The 23,187-nt window shown below is 45.3% G+C and overlaps 1 protein-coding gene across 6 annotated transcripts in view; it reads left to right on the forward strand.

Annotated features, from left to right (window-relative positions):
- Nucleotides 1–307: 307 nt before the first annotated feature.
- Nucleotides 308–23,187, forward strand: part of LOC115277288 (refilin-A) — a 237,868-nt gene continuing 214,988 nt past the window's right edge. For 5 of the 6 annotated variants that reach the window (XR_003902350.1, XM_029921336.1, XM_029921339.1 and 2 more), the window contains exon 1: nucleotides 308–442. The gene's annotated coding sequence lies outside the window, so the exon portion shown is untranslated. Of the gene's footprint in view, nucleotides 443–20,014; nucleotides 20,137–23,187 lie in introns of all 6 variants that reach the window. The other variant, XR_003902351.1, reaches the window with a different exon arrangement.

A 23,187-nucleotide genomic window follows, 5' to 3' on the forward strand; every position in this document is an offset into this window, starting at 1 on the left:
CCCGCAGTGCCGGCGGCGGGGAGCGGGGGGTCACAGATGGCGGCCGGGCTTCGCGGCGAGGGCTGGGCAGCGGCAGGGGCGAGGCCGGGCGGAGGCCCCGCGGGAGCCGGACTCCCGAGCCGGGCTCCATTGTTGTTGGAGCCGAGGGAAGGGGGAGCGAGACGGCTTTGGAAGCCCGTGGAGCTGCGCCTTGGAGCCCTTCCAGGCGGGTCCCCGGAGAGGCGGCCATGGCCGCGCCGCGGGATCGGGGAGCCCGGCTGCGCGGTGCGATGTCGTGCGGGCCCTGTTTTGGTTTTGTTTCCAGAGCGCCCCGCGTCCCAGCAGAGCCGGCCGAGCACCCCTGCGCAGGTGATGAGGACCCCTCCGTGCCCCCAGCGCAGATCGCCGCGGCCGCTGGACGCCTCCATTGTTTGACCACAGCAAGGGCCGGATTCTCAGCCAGGTAAACCGGGTGGCCGCGCAGCCGGGCTCCCTCTCCGCTCCCGCATCCAGAGGAATCCTCTCCCCTTTCGGGCCTTGGCTTCAGTGTGCTCCCGCTCCCCCGCCCCTGGGTGACTCGGGGCCGCCACCTCCCCGGCCCTTCTCCTCCGGCTCGGTCTCCCGAGCTGCCGAGTCACCTCTCCTGTCCCTCAGAGTCCGCTCCTTTGTGAGACCTTCCTGGCCGGACTCTACCGACTAAAAATCTCCCTAGGAGCCTGCTCCGTACTCTTCCTGTCGCTAGTTTGCTTATTGGTTGTCTCACTGCAACAAAGGAGACCAGATATTTAAAAAAAATTTTTTTTAATTTACTGCCTTTTTTTTTTTTTTTAATGTTTTGTGACATTTAGGCAGTTTATCGTTGGAGCAGGATGGAACGGTTTTTTTCGTTGATACTATTTTGTCTTGTCTTTTCGAGAGGCCCCTACTTCCTTTACGGGGGCACAGCTCGTAGGGCAGAAGAACCGCTTTCCTGCTCAGCCCACAGGGTGGTTACACTTTAGAAATTAGCGCTTACTGGGTAGAGCACTGCATTGTCTTTGTAAAAATGGAAATATCACAGACGTGCCAGCAGTCTTTCACTACCAATCCCTGTCTCCGGAGACGGGGACTATTTTACGTGGGGTGTGTATCCTTCTAGATCTTTTCAAGTCTTTTTCCCCCTGTGCGTACTTGCATTACCTTCGCCTTAGCAAGGACTGGTGCGTCGGAACCTTTCCGTCTCAGCATGTGGTGGGTTAATCCGTTTGGAAGAACGGCCGCATCACGTTCCGTAGTCTGGCTGTATCTGGGTGTATCGGAGCTTGGGTAGCTGCTTCCCAGGTTGGTGGCAATTTAAATGTTAACTTTACATTTAAAACAGCTCTTTGGTGGTGATTCTCTGGTGAAATGAAATTTTAGTGGCGGGAGCACAAAGCCCCAATTACAGAGATGAGGCCTTTAGGATGGAAGTTCTTCTTTGGGTGAAGAATTTACATGCGGGACCTCTGCCCCTCCCCCTGTGTAATTATGACTCTACTACTTTCAAGCCCTGTGACCTTGAGAAGGACAATTCTCCAAGCCTCCGCTTCCTTTTCTGTAAATGTTGATAATAGTACCTGCTCTGCCAGCCCACAGGGCTCAGTGCACGCGCATGTGAAAGTGCTTTGCAGGCTGGAAACTAGTATGTAAATGCCGGTTTATTAGCCTGCTAATGATTAGATTACTAGAATACTTTTTAGTTTGTGATTTGGCTGTAATTTTTTATGAAGTCCTGTTATATATTAGACTTCTTGAAGGGTATTTGACAGAGCACGTTCTTCCCAGTGCTTTATGTGCTCTAAGAAATAAGACCTATAAGTTAGTTGACGGAATAAAGTGTCAGCAAACAGCGCTACATAAAACAAAACTCTCACTTTTAAACAAAACTTACTTCCTACTGATATAAATTTGTTTTATGTATTTTCCTGTGGTGGCGTCAGCTTCTGTCCTTGGAATGAAATATTCTAACTGAATTTGCAGGCAGTATCAGAAAGAGTTTTAACAGTTTAAATATTGATTGATGTGATGGGTATTATTTTAAGATGTAAGAGGTTCAATTAGGGGTTTTGTAGGTATTTTTATTTCAAATCTATATGAATGCTTGTAGTGTGGCCTGCAAAATCAATTTGTTCCTGTTCTCTTGGAGGTTATAATCTATGGGGGTGGAGAGAACCAGAGTAAACAACCACACAACTGCACATGCAATCACAAACGATGGTATCTGTCAGGAAAGTTAAGGAGCGTCGGTTATGAGAGAGTATAAAAAGGGGAACACATTTCAGATTGTAGAAAGAAGGCTCAGGAGAGACTTTTTTGCAAAAATAAGATTCGAGCTGAGATCTGAGGGGTGAGTAGGTGTTAGTGTAGAGTGAAGGGGGGATAATTTTCCAGGCGGGGGAACGGCATGTGGGAAGGCCCGAAGTGGGAGAGAGCTTTACCCATTCCAGGAACTGAAAGAATGGCTTGTGGACGGATTCTGGTGGGTGAGGGGGAAGTGTGGCTAGGCAGGGGGCCAGATCATGTAGGGTCTTGTAGGACAGGTTGAGGATGTTTTATTTTATTCTGAGTGAAATGGGAAACCATTGCAAGGGTTGGGTTTGAGCAGGGGAATGACATAATCAGATTTGCATTTTTAAACAGACCCTCCAGCTGCTACATGCAGAATGTGGAGGTGGTGGGGAGAGTGGGAGCGAGGAAGATGAGGCAGGCCATTTTAGAAGTCTATCTGGAAGAGGGGTGGTCTTTCCCTCGGAGTTCACGGTCCACTCAGACTGCCGCTAAACTATGGGCAAAATAGATACTTGATTTTTTTAAAATCCTTGTTTCTTATTTGTAAAAAGGAGGCACTTTTTCATGCTAAAGTACATATAAATATTAAACTAGTTGTCCACATTGTACTTAATAGAAAGGTATTAGAGTCAAATTAAAAATTAGAATATTATTTAACAGTTCTTTATAAGTTTTATCAAAGTGGTAAGCAAGAGCAAGGTAAGGATCCAAAATGAAAAGAAGGGAAGTATTTCGTAGCTGCTATTGGCTATGAAAATGAGAATAACAAACTACCAGACGAACGTTGAGGAAGTGACTGGGTTACACAATGCATATATAAAATTTATAGCTTTCTGAATACCAAAAATAACCTGGCAGAAACTAAAATGGAAAAGAAAAAAAAAACAACCAAAAAAACAGGCTCTGATTACAACGCAACGGAATACATAAAACATGGAAGTACAGTCTTATTAAGACAAGTGTGGTCTATGTAGAGGAGACCATAAAATATCCTGTAAGATATGAGAGGATGTCCTAAATGAAAAACAGGCTGTATTCCTGGATGTGATGTTTAAAACATAGAGCTGTCCATTTTGGGATAAACTGGACAGAATAATTACGAGTAATGAGGTGGGACAAGGCCTGCCCAATATTAAATGTGTTAGCCACAATCTAAACCGTGTCCTGCTGGCTTTATAATATCTGTACAGGTCCCTGGAACCGATCCAGCACCCCAAAAATATATGTGGGAGTACAGTAAATGACCAAAAAAAAAATAAAATCAGGAATGCCCCCTAAGCCATAAAGAAAATGTGGAAGTAGATATTAAACATCTGGAAAAGAGGGTTTCGCATGCTGAGGTGGGCAAAAGACTTTGCAATCAGACAGACTTGATCTAAAATCTTTTTTTTTTTTTTTTAAACCCAAGGACTTTTTTTAGTGTTTATTTTTGAGAGAGAGTGAGCGAGCAGGGGAGGGGCAGAGAGGGAGTGGGGACGGAGGATCCGAAGCCATCTGTGTGCTGACAGCAGATCTCACATACCTGAGAGATCATGACCTGAGCTGAAGTTGAACACTTAACTGCTTAACCTGCTGTGCCACCCAGGCGCCCCTGAACAAGAATCTTCTAAGTGAGGAGAATAGTATCTCCTCTGCAGGTGTTGTGAGGAAAGAGGACTAGGTCCTGGCACCTCTGGGACACGCAGATCTGTTAGTAATTAGACTACAAAAAAAAAAAAAAAGAAAAGAAAACTTACATAAGAGAAGGAAAACCAAACCGTAGGATTGGAAGCCAAACCACAAAGTAGGAAAATATTTGTGACAAACATAAATGAAGACTTAATACCTACAGCATGTAAAGAACTCACATGGATCAATGAGGAAAATAACCTAAGTCCACACACAAGTGGCTACAGGATGTGGACAGACAGTTCACTGGATAGAAGTATAATTTGTTAAAGATGTAGAAAGGTGTACTGTCACTAACAGTCAATTTGTCATCAGTCCTGTAGAAAAATTAGATTTTATTCTTAAGGACAACAAAACCGAAAGATGCTTAAAAATAAAAAAATGCTTAAAAGCTGAATGAAGAAAAGTCTTTACCTAAACAACTGAAACTCTAATGTAAATAAATGGGCAGACATTACCTGTTACTGGCGGGGAAAGCGTCAATGTAAACACAAATATTCTACAAACTAATTTTAATGTAGTTTCACATGAAATTCCAGTGAGAATTACTTTTGGACACTTGATAAATTGCTTCTAAAATTCATCTGGAGGAGGAAATGTTCTAGAGTGGCCAAGAAATGTTTTTAGTGGCCAAACAGTGCTAGAGGATTTGCCACACCAGATAGGAAGACCGGCTGTAATGCTGCGGTAGGGTAAGTGCCGCGTGCAGGAGCCGACAGGCTGCTGCCAGGTGCAGCGTGGGATCCAGCAACAGGACCTGCTTCTGTACAGGAATTTAGGGTAGAATAAAGTTGGTATTTTGACACAATTGGGAAATGATTGTTCAATATATTATATAGGGTAAATGACTATTTGGGAAGAAAGATTTTACTCCTCCATATTCAAAATGAATTTTATTTGGATTAAAGAGCTACTTAATTCAAGAGAGGCTTGGATGGCTCAGTCAGTTGAGCGTCCAGCTCTTGATTTTGGCTCAGGTTGTGATCCCAGGGTTGTGGAATCAAGTCCCGCGTGGAGCCTGCTTAGGATTCTCTCTCCCTGCCCTCTGCTCCTCTCCCCTAGTCAAGTGTGTGTGCATGAGTGCATGTTCTCTCTCCCTCTCTCTAAAAAAAGAAAAACTCAAAAACCACTGTAAAGCTATTAGAAGAAAATAAAGGGAATTATGTTGGAGGATCTGCTATACTGGAAAACTAGGCAAGGCCAAGATCCAAAATCATAAGGAGAAGATAAATTTAGTCTTTATCAAAGTTGCTATTTCTGTGTGACACAAGATATTTACAAGGTGATAGACTGGGAAAAAAGTGTATAACATGTACAGAGAGGTAGAGAATAACAGAATTAACACAATTAAGAAATGATTGGCGGATAGGAGTAGTTATCAGAGAAAGTGAGAGACCTCACTTGTGATTAGGGAAATGAAAATTAAAACAGCTAGAGTGGGGTGCCTGAGTGGCTCAGTCTGTTAAGCGTCCTGACTGGCTCGGGTCATGATTTCAGCTGCTCCTGAGTCGAGCTCTACTGACAGCTCAGAGCCTGGAGCCTGCTTGTTTTCTGTGTGTCGCTTCTCCCCCTCACCCACTCACGCTCTCTCTCTGTCTCTCAAAAATAAATAAGTGTTAAAAAAGTTAAATGAAACAATTAAAATTTTTTTTCAGTGGGGGCTATCCTGCAAAAATTAAAAAGATATTTGAGGGCGTGGAGAAAAAGGCAATTAATACATTTTTGGGAATGCAAAATTGGATCTCCTTTCTACATAATTTGGCAGAACCTATAAAAATTTTTAAAAATATGCTTTGATCTAGCAGATACCACTCAAGGAAGCTGTGATATTCTCATTAGAGAACACAAGTTAACATGAACAAAGTCAAATGCAGCGTCATTTATAATAAAAAAAAGATGACCACAAATAAATGTTGGTGCCTCTATACCATGGAATGTTGAGTAAATTTTAAAAAGAGGTGGGTTTATATTGCATTGACAGAGCCTGGATGGATGCCTAGTATATATTATTGAGCCAAAAAGGCAAATTTAATTCCTTTTTTTGGTAAGATAACATAATATTCATATGTGTGTGTTTGTGTTCTAAATAAAAATAGAAAAAGGTCTAGAAGGATACATGGAAAATGTATTTAACTGTGACTACTTTTGAGGGAAAAGCAGAGGAGAGACTTTAAATTTCACATGTATTTGCATTGTTTCAGTTTTTTTTTATAATGAGTATTTTTTTAATTAGGGTGTTAACAGTTTCTCACATCAATTTAATGAAGGCCTAAATTTAGACTAAAAATTTACAATGCCTAGTCCTTAACCAGGATATGGTGAAAATGTCCTGCTATTTTGTTACAATGGCCATGTATATTAAGAGCCTTCAGAGTATTCATATTCCTTGATGTAGGAGCCATCATGGGCCTATTTTTAGATAGAGGACAAGATGTATATCATAGAATTATTTTTTAGGGTGCATATGCAGAATGATTAAGTTGTAGTACACCCACTAGACAATGTACGGCCATTAGAACGTTTATGAAGAGAATTATTAAAACGCCTATGACAGTGTTAAGTGGGAGCAAAGCAGGATACAAAATTGCATATATGACTTGATTCAAACTCTTAATAAAAAATCCCTCTCTGCCCCTCCCCACTCATGCTCTGTCTCTCTGTCTCAAAAATAAATAAAACATTAAAAAAAATTTAAAAATCCCAACAACCTCCTACAAAAACCTATGATAGAAAAATGTCTAAAAGAAATAAGGTAAAGAATCTTAAAAATTATGGACTTTAGGTGGTAGGATGTTGGGTGATTTAAATTTTTTTACTTTTTATATCTTCCAAGATTATATTTATAATGGAATATTTGCTTTTTAAAAGTATATATAGGACGTATGTTACTTGTGATAATAGGTATGTGGACTTTTAGAAATAGGTAAGCCCTATCATATATTAAAGCATACTCTAAAATGTACTCTAAAAACTAATACCTGAACATTTTTGAGTGATGCATTTGGAATAAATTTGAATGAATTTTGTTGTGTTCGGTATTTGGAGGCAAATTGCTTCTATATGCTACTACTTTTATTGGTAGTTCTCATTTCTAGTTTTGTGTTTGTAGAATAAATGCGGAAACTTAAAACACAGGCCACAGGATTTCTTTTCTTAACTCGCTGTGTTTTGAACACCCAGATCTGGTCACAGAGCAAGTTGCATTTAACTGAGTCTTTCAGGACGAGGAGGTCCAGCCGGCTGGACCATGGGCAGAAGCCTCAAGCGCGTGGTTGCCGTGTGGAGCCCTGGGTACCCGCGGTGGGGGCGGTGGGGGGATGCGTTGTACGTGAGGCCGCAGAGGTTACCATCAAGGCACGTGGATTCGTCCCCTTATCGAGTGTTACTGGGCTTGCAGTGGGTCGTGTGGGTGTGCAGTAGTGTGTGCTTTAGTGGACACATTCAGGTGTGACGAGAGGAGCTCTACTGCAGGACGTGGAAGGGCCCTGGGAGCTCACGGAAGACCTCGCCCGTAATCCAGTGCTTCCCGGGGGAGGTGATGCCTAAGGTGCGCCCAGAAGGTAAACAGAGGGAACAGCTAGTGTTGCGGCCTGGAGGTGAGAGGAGTGTGGGGAGAGGAGGGCAGTAGTTAAGACGTAGTAGTAAACAAGACCTGAGGAGTTGGAAGACGTTAGGTTTGGCTGGAGCTAGAGCTGGAGTGGGCAGCGGTGAGAGCCGAGCCGAGAGAGGGGAGTGGGAGCTGACATTGTTCAAAGTTGAAAACCATATGAATAAATTTGGGAATTCCACTGAAAGTCAATGGGGCCCTTTGAAGAGCTTTAAGCAGAATACTAGCAACCCATTTTACATTTTATTTATTATTTACTTCTTGAGAGACGCAGCATGTGCACACACATGTGCGCCCATGCGAGCAGGGGAGGGGCAGAGGGGGAGAGAGGGAATCTTAAACAGGTCCCACGTCCAGAACGGAGCCTGATGTGGGGCTTACCCTGGACAGTAAGATGATGAACTGAGCCAGCATCAGGAGTCAGACACTCAACAGACTAAGCCACCAAGCGCCACCCCCACTTCCAGTTTTACATTTTATAAGGATTACGTTGTAGTGAAGAATAGATTAGAGGGAGGCAAGACTGGAGACTTTGTAGGGGAAGGTGACGTGGCCCAAATCCAGCTGAGACAGCCCAGTGGGATGGGGACTACATTCACGAGGTCCCGAGGAGATGGAGCAGACAGGACTTCATGAGAGGATGGTGGCTGATGACCAGCTTTCCAGCTGGGGCAGCCGAGGGGCTGGTGGGCCCGTTTCTTGTAGTTGCTTTGGTGAGGAGATGGCCGGTGGAGTTTGTGGCATGCTAGTGACAAAGGTTTACAGGACAGACATGTAATTCTGCCCGAAGAGGGTTTTCTGCTGTGTGAGTGACTGGCAGCATGCACAAGTCTGTTACTAGAATCAGTGTTTCTAGATGATACATTTTTCTTGGAGTATAATTCTACATTTCTAAGCTGTTTAAGATGAGGGAATATCTGTCTAGCTTAGACTGGACTGTTGATGCCTTTTACATGGAGTTAAGATTGCATGCCCCTAACTTTGGGTAATACTGTAATTGTCTTTTGGGCTAGACTCTGCCTCTCTGAGCAGGTGGTGGTTTCTCTGAAGAGTGTTAGTGCTCTTGTTGTTGGTACTCCTGACTACTTGGAGTGATTCTGTTGATGTTGACAAACTGGTCCCTTCTGGGTAGAGGCAGGCCAGGACTCGGGCAGCTGGTGCCCTGTGTCTGTATCCGTCTGGCAGTGCCCACCTCACTATAAGCAGTTGTCGCAGTCCATTCAGCTGCTATAACAAACTCCCATAGATTGGGTAGATAAAACAGTAGACGTTTATTTCTCACTGTTGTGGAGGTTGGAAGTCCAAGGTCTGGCAGATTCAGAGTCTGATGAAGGCCTCCTCCCTTATTCATAGGTGGCTGTCTTCTCCCTGTGTCCTTGCATGGCAGAAGGAGTAAGGGAACTTTCTGGGGTCTCTTTTATAAAAGGACAATAATAGGACCCCAGCCTTATGTCCCAGTTACCTTCCAAAGGCCTCACCCCAATACCATCACATTGGGTATTGAGTTTCAAGACATGAATTTGGAGGGGGTGGAGGGGAGGCGGTCACAAACATTTAGTCTATAGCAGAAGTGTAGAGAGAGATCTGAGACTCACTCACAGTGTGCCAGCCATGTGGCTGGTACGGAAGCCACAGCGTGGGTGACAGTGTAGGGGGCAGAGTGAGAAGAAGCTCAAAGCAGAGCTGCGTGGGCACATTAAAGGAAAAGGTAAGGGAGAATGTGCCTGCAAAAGAATTTGTTGGAGAGGAAGGAGGATGGTCTTAGAGACCATTTGGTGGTTGAAAGAAAGAAAGCCCACTGCAATGGCTTAATGGAAGGGGGGTTTCTGAGGAGGCCTCCATGGGATCCAAGGTTGTTTCTTTGGCTGGGGCCCAAACTCCTGGAAAGTTGACAGGAGTCAGCACGGCTGCTCTCTCTGCCTTTGTCTGTCCTCCACCTGTAACCCCTGCCAGTTTACTTCAAAGACCCAGCCTTTCCACCTCCCAATTCTGAATTCACTGTGCACTGGTGCAGGGCCAGGGGGGTTGCCTAGCTGTGTCCCTGAGCCTGGCGGGCTGGCAGGCGGAGGGTGCGGGGGGGGGGGGGGGGGGGGGGGGGGGGGGGGGGGGGGGGGAGGGAGAGGCCTGGCGGCTGACAAGTTCCAGGAATGGGCGGGAGCAGTCGTCGTTGGACATGGCTCAGAGGTGTGATAAAAGAGAGAGGAGTGAAACTGGGTTTGGCAAATTGAAGTCACATAGCCGAGCTTTAAAGAATTACCGCAGCTCGTCCTGGGCGCAGACTCACAAGGTGGGTGACCAGTGATCGTTTGTACAGAAATTGGAGGGAAAGAGCGATTTTTTTCAAAATGAGGTTTAACTTTGTAGAGTTGTGTCAGCAGCATTTAAAGCTTAATTTACTTTTTATTTTTTTATTAAAATTTTTTTTTACATTTTATTTATTTTTGAGAGACAGAATATAAGTGGGGGAGGGGAGAGAACGAGAAGGAGACACAGAATCTGAAGCAGGTTCCAGGCTCTGAGCTGTTAGCGCAGAGCCCAGTGCAGGGCTCGAACCCATGATCATGAGATCATGACCTGAGCCAGAGTCAGACGCCCAATTGAGTGAGCCATCCAGGTGCCCCAAGAAGCTTTAAAACAGCTTAATTTTTAAAAGCACTAATTTGTTTTGGTTTTCTAACACTAAAGCATTTCTATATTTGTATTCTAACTCTGGAATTTACAGTGTCTTTTGTGTCATCTGATATATGTTATAAGAAATTCAGTAAAGCTATTTGAGAGCTCATTTATCTTTCATATCCCACAAGTTCATAAAATAATCATAGCTTTATTTCCACATCTTATTTTGCAGTGCCTTCCATGGTATTTGTTATAGGCAAAGCAAACCTCTGCCCCAAAGATTATAAATTCTACCTCTTAGGTTAATGATAAACCAGTTCATAGAAATAACCTGAACCCCACTTTTTTCTGTGAGTAAATTATGTCCTGCTAGCTTTCAAAGTTCTTTTTAGATGTCCATTTCAAACATGTAGGATTAAGCTCAATAGGATTTATTACTGTTTCACTGATTCATAGCTAGCAGACATGTCCGGTTTCCCTGTTAACCAATATTCAGTAACTCATTACTGCGTCTTTGTGTTACGATAGGATGAGGATCTTGTGAAAAGCCCCCAGATTCACAATTAGAATCAAGAAACCTGCAGGTTGTACAAATCTGTATGAAGCTTGGCATCTAGTTAGGGAGTAATTCACTGTGAAACTCACTTCAGTTTCTAATACCTTACTTTAAATATTCCTGAAGTTTAATGAGCAGGTGTTTAGTGCCCTCTGGAGGCATTATGGACAGTTAAAACATAGACTCTGAAAAAGTTTTTTTTTTTTTAACTGCCCCAGTCAAGAACAGTGGTATAGATGGTCGAACTGGGGTAGATATAAATTGGGAGCAGAGGGGACCTGAGATGGAATGCAGGAAAATACTAGTACTTATGGAGGAACAGAGGCTCTCCAAGCAGACAGAGTAAGAGTTATGTGGCCAGAGTAAAAGGTAGAGTGTGGTTGGGGGTGTTCAGTAAGATAAAGAATTACAGATGCCCTTGGGTTTGGGCAAGAGGGACTTGAGTGGTGTGGTGGTGGGTTGGGGAATGAATGGGAAGCGAAGCTGTAGAAATCAGGGGGCACCTGGGTAGCTCGGTCGACTAAGTGTCCACCTTTGGCTCAGGTCTTGATCTCAGTTTGTGGGTTCGAGCCCCTTGTCAGGCTCTGTGCTGACAGCTCAGCTGGAGCCTGCTTCTGATTCTCTATCTCCATCTCCCGCTTGCACTGTGTCTGTCTGTCTCAGAAATAAACATATGTTAAAAAATTAAAAAAAAAAAACCCATGAAAATAAGTCTTTAAGAGCCTCCATAGGAAAATGGAGGAGAAAGAGAGAATGTATGGCAGCTAAAGAAGGGATAGGATTAAATTTTGGTTTTCCTTAGTGATAGAAGAGACTTGCATTGCATGTAAATGCTGAAGGAAAAAGAAGCGGAGGGAAGACAGTTGAAAGATGGGTGGGGATTGGGAGGAGGAGAAGAGGGCTGGCTTTAAAATGAACTTGTCTGGGGTAGTTGTCGAGGGAGAACGTGGTCTTTTACCGGGACTTGGGAGATGGCGAGCGTTTTCAGTTCACTGGGGGAAGATAGGGAAATACTCCTCTAGGCAGTGGGAAATACGGGTGAGAAGACCAGACTGGTTCCAAGAGAACATGGAATTGTCATGGAGATGGTTGTCCTTGGGACTAAGCAGGTGGTTGAGCTAAAGAATAGAGTCAGGACAGACCTTTAGAGGATACTTGTGTTTAGCCCCTAGCACTGAACGAAATGGTCCCTGCCCTCAGCAGGGCCTGAGGGGAGGTGAACAAGGGCCAGAATCAACCAAAGACTCATAGGAGCCCGGAATCCGTGAATGGTGAGGAACGGCCTGGTGGTCTGACAAGGAGATCCCCACCTTGAGAGCAGTGTTGCAGAAGTCGTGTAGTCCGAGGGTGTGGGGGGACAGGGAGAGGGTGCATGGGAGTAGAGACAGGAGGTGTGGAGGTGTGGGGGGCAAGTGAGAAGAGCCCGCTGGTCACAGCGAGAGGCAGGGCAGGCGGGGACTTGTCTGTGCGGAGCCGGTAACAGCCCCGGGCACGACGCCTGTAGACGGCTCACATGGGTGTTTTTGCTTCTATAAGATCTAAATTTTGTGTAACTTCTGTGCCACCTCCTGTTAGAAAAATAGATTTGAGAACAGATTTAGAATTTGACTAAATGGAAGAGAATATTTAGGTCTATTCGTGACATTTGAGGGGGCTCTTGCACAAGGAAAGCCAATGTAAATGTGACTAATTTTTTATTTATTCTGAAAAATGGCAAAAGTTAAATCCTTTAAGTGTGCAGGACCATCTGCATTCATGATAACATTTTTTCCTTCTTTTTAGAAAAACTAGTAGGATGGCTAATACAGGTTGTTCGGCTTCAGTTTTGTGAGATGTTAAGAGATAAAGGACTCCTATGACCAGAAGTGCTGAAATACAGTATGTTTACATTTGGGAGGTGGGAGTTGATTTCTAACTTAGAGCGCTCAGTTTTGAGCAGTGAGGCATCTACAAGGTGTGGGGTGGGCAGATGCCAGCTGCAGCCCAGACAGGTCTGCTGCTGTGGGCCTGGGAAGGCGCCGCCGCACTTCTTTCCAGCGGCCTGTACTGTGTCATGGAGCTGACGTGCACCCACATCCCGCATGAAATCGGCATAGACAAAACTGTGAGTTAAGCTTCATTTGACTAGTAGCGGACGTTAAACATTTATTGACTTTGATGTTTTGGTTTTCTTTTCATATTTTACATCCAATAAATACTTTTTTTAGGTCTCCGCGTTTTCATAGGCCCTCGAGATGCTCATAAGCCCTGGGGACTGCCCCCGGTGGCTAAGGGATGAGCCACTCCTGTTCTGCCGGGATGCCTGGGCACGTCTGGTAGGGCAGACCTGCCAGGAATCTGCTGGAGGCACTAGACTGCTTCCTGGGCAAATGCCATCCTCAGGGGAGCTGAAGTAACTGTTTCAAGGTAGCTGCTTTTTGCTGCAAGGAGCAGAGAGCCGCTCAGACCATTTTGCACAGTGTGGGGCAGGGACTCATCAGGACCAGGGAGACCTCGGAGCTCAGGCACCTGGAGGCGAGCCCCAGTCTTGCCCATGACAGTAGGGTCTCTCAGGGCGGCTCTCCTTTCTTTGTGTCTTTTTCCTCTTGCTGCATCTGACTTACTCTTTTTCCTTTCCCCATCTGTCTTTTCTCTGCCTTACAGAGATCCTGTTTCCTCCTGACTTTATTTTTGCTGTGATCGCTCATAGCCTCTTGAGGTTCTTTGTACATCATAACCTTCGAGCTGTATCTCTCCTAGCTAATCACCCCATTCTGAGAAAGAGAGGTTGGAATCGGACTTTGTTACCGGCCACATCAGAGGTCACTGTTGAGCTCTTGGGTCAGGTGTCTGCCCTTGGTCTGGAAGCCATGGTGTGGTGAAAAGGAGTTGTCTTGTCCATGGCAGCCTGGGCCTTCCCTTAAAGCTGAGCAGAATTCCTGTTAGCAGAATTTGTAGGCTCGTAGGCACCATGATTGGCATGTGTAGTTCAGTGAGGAAGAAAAAACCTGGCCCAATATCCAAAGAGTTTGAAATTTTCCCAAAGGTATCCCCGCCCTTCAAAACCCTGGTAACAGTCTTTGTTCTAAGTCACCCTTTGTTCTCATAGAGAAACTTAAGTCCCTGTGCATATTGAAAGCATTTTCACTTTCCCGTTTTCTTCCTATTTTATTCAGTCTCTGACATTACAGGGTCACTCGGTCATCTGCAGGATTCTATTTCTCCTGTTAGTGATTTCTGCTGAAAATGATCCAGCTACTTCAGATAGCTGCTAGCAAAAGTTGGTAATTCTAACCTCGTGTCATTCACATATTTCCTTTCCCCCAAGGATCTGGGGAGCTATATAGACACACAGTAATTTAGTACCATCCCCAGATGCATTAGATCTAGAATAGCTAAATGTTGCGTCTGAATGTCAACATCGCAGCTGTTTGATACGTAAGTGCCTTAATATGTCATCAGAGTTCCAAAGCAAAAGTGATGTTCCCCACACTTAACAATGGGTGTTGAAGTCTATACCCAGACTGCCCTCAGCAGTTCTAGAGTCAGGGGGGTGGGCAGTAGGTGGGACAAATAAAACACCGATAATGGCAGTTGATCTTTGGTGGGCCCTTACACACTTCCCGGTGTTCTTTTCCATACTTGCTGTATATTAACATATTTAATTCTTAAACTACCTCGTAAGATTTCCTCACAAGTCAGCTGCCTTTATTATCTCTACTCATTGCGTTCTTTACCTCTTAGGTGAAGGTCACATCGCTAGTGTGTGGTAAAGCCAGGGCGGCCGTGCCCCTTCTGCGCTCGTCTCTGCACAAGGGTGAAAAACCAGTGCTGCCTGTAGACCCACTAAGTTCCAGCCCCTCCCCTCTCTCACATCCAGTCTCCAGTGTCTGTAAACCTAAAATTCAGTTCAGAGTGAACTTGTAAAGACTGTCTGGATTTTCCTTTCTAGGGTTTCTCAGGTTTTCCCAGCTTCTCTCTGACCCTATATGCCTTGAATCCCACGTGTATAAATCTCATATATAAATGGGGAACTCTATATTCTGAGCCAGTACTTTTCTCTTGTCTTTCTCCAGCCCAGCAGGATCCTAAGGCTTTGGTGGCTCTTCAGCCACCCACTGTGGGCCCTCCTCTGTCTCTTCTTCTGGAATGTCTTGGGGGTTTTGACTCTTGTCACTGTGGCAAGTTTTCCCCTTGTTTCACCATTTTTCCTAGATAGAAAATCCCCCTCAAGGTTTTCCAAACCAAAGCTGTCTCTGGAGTTTTTCCAAAGCATGTGCCCTTTGGGCTCAGTGAGGAGGAAGGTCTGCCCGCCTCCTTGTTTTCCCTAAACTCTTGCCTCTCTCTGGCTTTGAGTTCCCCAGACCTCCCATCCCTTCCTTAGCTCTGAAGACGGTGGGAACGCCTTTGTGCCATCCAAGTTCTTTGTTCCTCTGGGGTCTGACTTCTTTTCCTGGGGACCGTTGGTGGGTGGAGTCTCACTCTCCCTGCCCTCTTGGGAGGCCTCTGCACCCGAACCCTGGCGCCTTCTTGCTTTGTCTCCCACCGCTCTTGCCTTCACCGAGGTCGCAGCACTTGTTTTTAAGTGGAGTTTGTTACTTCCTAAGTTTCTGGCATTTTCCCCAAAGCCTGAACAACTACACCCTTCTCCTTGAATATGATTTTCTGAAAGCCTTCTCACCCTGGGATTATGGTTGTATATTCATGTCTGTGCAAACTTGATTCTGAGAGCCATTGTGTTTCCAGCTAAGCATCTTTTCCTTTGTTTTCTTTTGAGCCTTTGCTTTCATGATAATTTTAAAAATGATGTTCCCCCCTCTTCAGACCCAGACAATGATAGGTATTTGTTCATGTGTATTTGGTCGTTGCTGAAAGCCAGAATACTCCAGTGGAGCATGAAGTCTGGATCTCTGTGGTTCACATACATAGTAAGCTTTTTCATTACTTGCACACACAGCTGGGAAGCAAGAGAAAGGCCCCAGAGCACCGAGGGTGAGGCAGGGCGGTTTCTTGTCTTCTGCTGCCTGAGGCTGGCTTCTCAGCTTCTGGGCTTCTCCCACCCCTGGCCTTATTCCTCTAGCACATGAAGAAAATTGACTTGGTCAGGTAAGGGCACTTCAGTGGTTCTAGCCCAGTGGACCTAGCTACCCACTTAACCTTGCCCAGTTACAAGGTTAAGCCCACAGATATGGTGGTATTTTTCTTTCCTGACTACACATCTCCCGAGGGCTAAGGCTGGGGCCGCTCCTGCATGGACGGGCCCGTCTAGCTCTCCCTCTTCTCTCTTTACCCCATGTGCTCAGTTGATTTTCAGGCAACTGCCCTATCTGAAAGCCTGGTGGGGTGGTTGATGTTCCTCCTCTCTAGCTCTTACTGGCTCTCCTGTGCTGCCTGAGGTCCCTTGACCAGCCCTCTTTATTACAGGGGGTACGACCTAAGATACAGGTCTAGTATCTTACTAGTTTCCGCTACATGCCGGTACTTACTTGGTCTGAAGTTCAGAGTTACCCCTAATCTAGGGAGAAGGAGCCGTCCTTGGGATCTGGCCTGTGGAGTGCTGCAGCAGGAAGTGGGGTCACAGGCCTAGCTGATGATCAAGTGTTTGTGTGTTTGGCATTTCTAGTTCAGTCCTGTGCATGTTTCTCTCTGGAGAACCCAGTGGTGTGTTTGCTGAGGCCACTGGCTAAACTCAGTGTTCATCTTTAATAGCACATGTTTGCAGAAATAACACCGACCACCCACCAGGGCCAGTCCCACCAAGTAAAAGCCTCAACACCATGAAGTTCTGCCTTGTTCATTGTAGCCATTCCCTGGCCTGTTTGGGATTTCTGTCCATGCTAATCCTGCATTCTGATTGCCAGATCTTATCCTGTTTTAGGATTATTGTTATTTTTTTATGATTCTTTTGCACTAAGAAGTCAGCTGCTCTTGTGCTTTATGCTTCGTCATCTGATTTCCCCCAAGTGGTTACTTTAGCTTGCCAGATAATACAAGTTATGGGTTGTGGCTCAGGTCTGACAATAGCCAGAATCTGAGATTTCTAAAGTAGTCCAGTTCAGAGTGGTTGCTTAGGTATGTGAGAGGGGAGAGGATTGCTGGGGCCGATGTCCTGAGACCTGATTTACAATGGCGAATATACTTAACGCCACTCAACTGGAAATGGTTAAGGTGGTAAATTTTGTTATGTGTTTTTTTAGCACAATAAAAAAACGCACTTAAAAGAATAGCTAGAATCCCAAATCCCTAACTCTATCAAACTACAGTGACACTCCCATTCCCAGTGTCACCAGGGACAGTCCTGCCAAACCCATGGTTTATTCCTTTTGGGGCCTCTGAGGCCTTTGTGTCCTTGTCCTTCCTTTAAGTGGTCTGTCTGGGCCCTGTACGGCCTGCAGGCATTTCCTTGCCTCTGCCCGAGTGACTTGAGCTTCCCAGCCTCTGTTCCTTTTTCTCCAGGGCCTAGACATGGACTTGGTCCCTTTGGGTCTTACTGCTCCCAACAGTGCAGGGAGGAAGCAAGTTTAATAAAGGGAGTCGTTCTCAGTGAACCTTCGCGCTCATCCTACGCAAGCCTTCCGAGCCTTCTGTGCATGCTTTCCCCGCAGCTGCTGCTTGCCCTCAGGGCTGGCATCGTTCCTGGCCGCTGAAGGACTGGGCCTTGAGGAAGACAGGTCCAGCAGAAGTGGCCGGAGGGGAGGGGCAGGGAGGGGCAGAGGAGTCTGGCTGGAGTACATGCGCCTCCGTCTGTGGCACTTTGAGTGCGCTCTCAGTCGGCGTCCTCGCTGGGTTCTGGAAAGACAACACTTTGCTTAGGTGCCCCGATCAGCGCCCTTCTTCCTGAGAGGAGCGTGTAACCCTTACCATTTGACAGTGAGAGGGAGCATCCGCATGGCTGACGCTTCACTGATGAGTACACTGAAGCCTGTGAGGCCAAGTGACCTATGGTCACACTGCTATGTAGTGTCACATTATGAATTTGAACTTGGGACTGACCTGCAAGTCCAGTGTTCTACCCACCAACCCATATGTTCTTCATGTATATGTTACACATTGACTAGATGGATAAGATAAACTTGTGCCTTGTATGTGGTATCCCATAGGGGCCATCGTGGAAGCAAATCACATTCTGCCCCGTTACTCCAGTATTTCTGTGTGCAAGGTTGGAGAGCAGGAAGAAAGTGTGTCCACGCTGTGAGAAAATGCCACTGAAGTCAGATGTATTTTAGAACAGTCTTAGGAGTCGAGGGTCAAGAGGGAAGAGTTGCTGGCAGGAAAGAGGGAGGTGCAGGAGGCAGACACGGAGGGAAGAGAGCAGGGCTTGCCTTTGAACACAGGAGGAGTTCTAATTACAGGGAAGGGAGGTGGGCCCTCTAGTCTCAGGAAGCCTCTGCCTGTGAAATGATGTTCTTGGCAAGGGAACGAATGTGTCATGCACTAATTAAAAATAAGGGAAATAAGGAAACTCATATTTATTTAGCCTCAGCAGTGCTGTGGGCACTTTGATAGGTACTTTCACATTTATTATCTTATTTAATTATCATAGCCAAGCGCTGTAGACATTATTACTCGTATTTTTACAGATCAGTCTGAGATCAGACTCGATCACAGAAGCAAGGGGCAGAGCCAGGGCTCCACCCAGCTGTGTCATTCCACAGGTCATTTCCGTGGGAGGACGTGGCTGAAGGAGAGCTGGGAAGGTGCGCCCATGTCATCTTTGTCGCCTTAATGACGTACAGAGCTCCTCCTCACCGGCAAACCTGGCCTCGTTTCCTCCATGGTTCTAATTGCCCTTCTCTGGACCTGATTTCGTAGTCTCTGTGGTACTTTCCAGTTAAAGAAAAATCACACATGGCTTCTTTTGTCTTTTAGCTTTTCTCCACCAGGAGTCATTAGGCCAGGTCCTACAAAAAGCAGTCGTCCTGGGGACTGAGTAAAAACAGTTCTCTTCCCTCTATCTCAGTAAAACAGAGAGCCCAAATCATTAGCTGCAGGACTTTGTGAGGGGAGGGGTCAGGGAAGCTGGGACTTCTGGAAAGTGGGGCTTACGGAAGAGCGGGCAGGAATAAGGAGCTAGGAGAGAGAAGGGTGTGAGGAGCTAACGTACGTAAGACCCCAAATAAGGAAAGTGGTCCAGGATAGGGACTGGGTGGCCTTCCCAGGAGATCCTGGGTGAGTAGCTGAAACGGTCATGGTCCAGGGGCTCTTGTAGTGCCCAGGAGTCATACTGGATTAGTCTTTTCTAGCCAACTGGTAGCAGGGAAGTAGGGAGGAGGGCATCAAGAGTAACATAAATTCTGCCACGGTCTATAAGACTTTCTGTGATAAAGTTTCACCTGATTCCAGAAAGGAGAAGCATAGACCCTGGCTGACATAAGTTCGGTTGGCAAATCCTGCCTGGAATCAGAACTGCCTTTGGCCAGCTTAAAATGTTAACCTCAGTGTCCTTGGGAGAAATTATCCATCCTATAAATTATCAAGGTAAATGATTATCAGTAGTATATTCAGGAAATGCTACCTGCTACTTGAGCACCAGGTAGAGGGGCCTTTGAATACTGGCCGGGCTGTTCCTAACATGTTACACAGATGGCAGCCAGTGGCCAAAGGCTGAGGGACTATTTGAGGAGCCTGTTCTGAGGTCATTCCAGTTTTCAGAAGTGCCTGGTGCTCCAGTGGCCAGGTGCCGCGCCTAAGTGTCTGAACAGGCCTTTGCGTGAATAGAAACCTGGAATGTGTTCTGAGGCTGGGCATTCTGGCGTGGAGGGGTTTGGCCACAAGAGAATTAGACCCAGGAGTTACAGGTGTGTGCTTACACCACTGTGAGTGAAACTCCCCTCTCGGCTTTGGCCAGCTACAACTAACTTCCGGTTGCTCAAGTTAGCCCAGGAAGTTGAGGGAGCCAGTGTTCATTTTCGGGAGTGAGAAGCACATCTCAGAAATGTGGCCTGGCAGTTTGGCCTTCCAGGGTGTTGTCAACTGGGCAGATGAAGTGTGAGTAGGCCAGAGGCCTTAGCGGCTGCTTCAGAGTTAAGGGAAGCCTGGTGGGTCTTTCTTCAGAGGCTTTCTGAGCGCCAGCCACTCAGGTGAGAGGGTTAACAGCTTCCAAGGGTGGGTTTTACTGTGACTGGTTCCCACTGAGGTGACCTAGGGCCCGTGTGGAGGGACTGTAATGAGGCAAACCGCTCGGGAATCTGGAAGAGTGGGGTACTCGTAAGTGGGGGATATGTGAGGGGCCCATTTGGGACTATGCACTTGCCCTAGGTAGCCAGCATGGGTGTCTTCCAGGCCCCTCCTATCTTTTCCAGGGCTGATGGTGGTGGTAAAGCAGAGTAGAACAAGATTGGCATTCCACAGTCCTAAAGGAGGAATTCTAAGTGCCTGCTATACCTAAGTGATTCTAAGATAGCTAAGGAAGGGAAGTCAAGTGGTGAGTATCTATACCCTATTATGTATATTTTACACTGGAAGTTCCAGAAGGTACCATGGAGTAGTTAGGAGGTAGGTACTGCTCTGTTGTGTGCCCAGATCCCTGGCCTTGAACGGAACAAATACTCTCTCAGCCCTGTTACTTGGCAGCATAAAGGCACCAGGGACCTAAGTGGCCTTTCCACTTGGGTTTTGTGCGCCAGAGCCTGTAGGAAAAGGTTAAGCAGAGCTCTCTTTTCCCTTGGAGTTGTACCACTGCCAAAGTAGTAATCTGATTGAGTTCATTTCTGGTGCTTCCTGATAATTTGTGAGGAGGAGGAGTTCCTAACCAAGCTGGATACGGGTTTCATGTTCTCTCTCCATGAACCGAGGCATCAATTATGTCCAAGGGGAATAATGTGATAGGAATGTATGGCCTTGGACCTGGAAATCAAGGTCTTAGAAGAACACATTAGTGGGTTGCTGCCTATTGGGATAATTTCCGAATCCTTTATAAAACACCTCTCTGGGTAGAGAGTTATTTCCTGTGGTGTTCATCTTTTATCTTGTATAGAACTTGACTTTGAAATTATTATGGAGGAATTTGGTGAGGGGACATTTTTCTTCAATAATAATAATAATGGCTGATGACGAATTAGTAACCACAAGCTAAGTGTTCATCTTACTGTTTGTTCACGTCCTTCTAAACTTTAAAATAAAAGTGTTTAATGTGAAATCTCAATTCCTTTTTGGTCTCTGGATCCTTTTAATGCTTTAGAAAGTTATTAAGGACACTCCCAAAGAGCTTTCTGTTTATGTGGGTTATGACATTTGCCATAAATAGAAATTAAAACCAAAATTTTACAAAAATCTTTAATTTATTTAAAAATAATGATAAACCCGTTTTGCGTTAACACAAATGACATTTTTTATGAAAAAAAGCTATTTTCTAGAAAACATGTAGTGGGAAGAGTGGCAATGTTCACATTTTCACAAATGTCCGCAGACGTATGAGGCTTAAATGAGAGGCGTCTCCTCCTGTATTCAGTCCCTGAGTTGGTTATTTTGGTTGAATAGATGAAGACATCTGGCCTCACACAGATGATATAGTTGGAAAAGGGATTTTTTGGTAGCCTTTTCAGGTAGCTGTGAGTTCACTTGTGATATAGCAGTAAAACTTGACAAGTGGTAGGATTGTGAAGGTTAGTTGCAGTGTGACTCTGAAACCGTAGCAGTGAACTTTTTGTACTCTAGGGGAGCAGAATCCATTGATCTCTCTTGTACTTCAAACAGATTTTTTATTAACTCACACGTTGGTCATTTGGAAAATATTGTTTCACCGAGTTTTGTGGATCTCACAGGTTTCATTATATGTAATTTAAAAAATCATGTTTTTTAGGATCACTGTCAGTCTCACCAGAAAAAAAGTCTTCAAATATCGGAAAGCTGTAGAGCTCATGCGGGCAGACACAAGTTTCCTGAAGTCCCAGTTTCACTGGAAAGTTTGGGTTTGACCATGGGCAACACATGCCATCAGTTGTTTCTTGTTATCTGAAATGTCTGCCCAGCACCCAGGTCTGCATAACCAGTTTGTCATTCTTTCAAGTGAAAAATGTTCTGTCCAGAAGAGAGCTAGTTGGACTCACAGCTCAGTTGTGCAGGCACTTTGCCTCAAGGCCGCCGTTGCGCTTTACTGAGCAAGCTGGTGCGCTTCCCGTTTTAAACACGTGGGACATAATGAACAGAAAGTTTAATCATCTATTTATATATATATTTGATACAGATATAATAAAGCTAATATATTTAAGTATGATAAATGGATCTAGATTTAATAAAATTAATAATTTGTATTGCTTTTTCAAGGATTTTTTTTTAAGGATATTCTTAAGTGAAAAACATTTTTAAATGCTCGGTCCATGGGGGTGAAGAATACAACTGACTACTAGCACTGTTCGGTACCTCTGCCTTAGGATTTCATATGAGGTGCCCGCGGAATCCACAGTTTTACCAGTGACCGCTTTGACATCCTCAGTGCAGATCTCGGCGCAGTGACAGAAGCAAACAGTGGCTTCATGTTATTCTGAAAATCATTTTGATCTTATTTTCTAAGGGTTTGGGGACCCACAAGAGTCTTCAGATAGTATTTTAAGAACTGTTCTAAGACAAAAACTGAAAAGAACTGAAATTTTTCTAAGAGTTTGGACAAGTTTTTCAGGGTTTCATGCTCACAAGTTAGTTTTTTGCTTTTTGTTTTTGCCAGGGACTTGACTTGTGGCTCTTGGACTAATTTCGGCCTGTTGATGTCTTAATTTGTAGGATAGAATACCTTTAAGGGGGAATAGCCAGGAAGGGCCCACTGGTCCCCGATGTCAAACCAGACAGCTGCCTGCTTTTCTGTTATCTGTCTGGCCCTTGAAGGTGTTTGACCTGACGCCCTCTCGCTGGAGTACAGTTTTGTTTAAGATGAACTAGGCCAGACGTTACGCACTTAATGCGTTGTATGGGGAGCCTCAGACCTGGTGTGAGTAAGGAAGCCGTGCGAAGGACATGTGTGGTTAAACATGATTTAGAGCGTACTTCTAACCTTTCTGTGAGTGGGAGGAAGGGGGAGGGATAGCAGGAAGAGAGCGAAAAGAAGGAAAGAAGTGGACCTTTAGAAAAAAGGATTTCTTTGTCCTTCTATAGCCAATATTTATTCTGAGCGTTTTCCCCAACTCAAAAAATGGTCTAAATAAAACCTGAAACTGTTTAATAGGCCGTCCGATGTTTGGCTGTGTCCTGTGAGGCTAGCATAATGCTGTATACTAGTGACTCACTGGCGAGCACAATGGACCCAGTTCTTGCCTTCGTGGAGCTCATGTCTAGGTGAACGTTAATCAACAGATGATGATTATAAATTGTGAGAAGCATGTTGAGAACAAGGATCTAAATCAGAGGATCTGAGCTCATGTAATTAGGAACTGTTTCGCTTGGGGGCGTTACTAGGGAGATGAAGAGCATCTGTCATGGTGATCCAGGCAGGTGGGGAGTACAGACCCATTTTACAGACAGGTACCTGGTGCTCAGGTAGATT

Source organism: Suricata suricatta, chromosome 14, assembly GCF_006229205.1.
Source record: "Suricata suricatta isolate VVHF042 chromosome 14, meerkat_22Aug2017_6uvM2_HiC, whole genome shotgun sequence".
Classification (NCBI taxonomy): Eukaryota; Metazoa; Chordata; class Mammalia; order Carnivora; family Herpestidae; genus Suricata; species Suricata suricatta.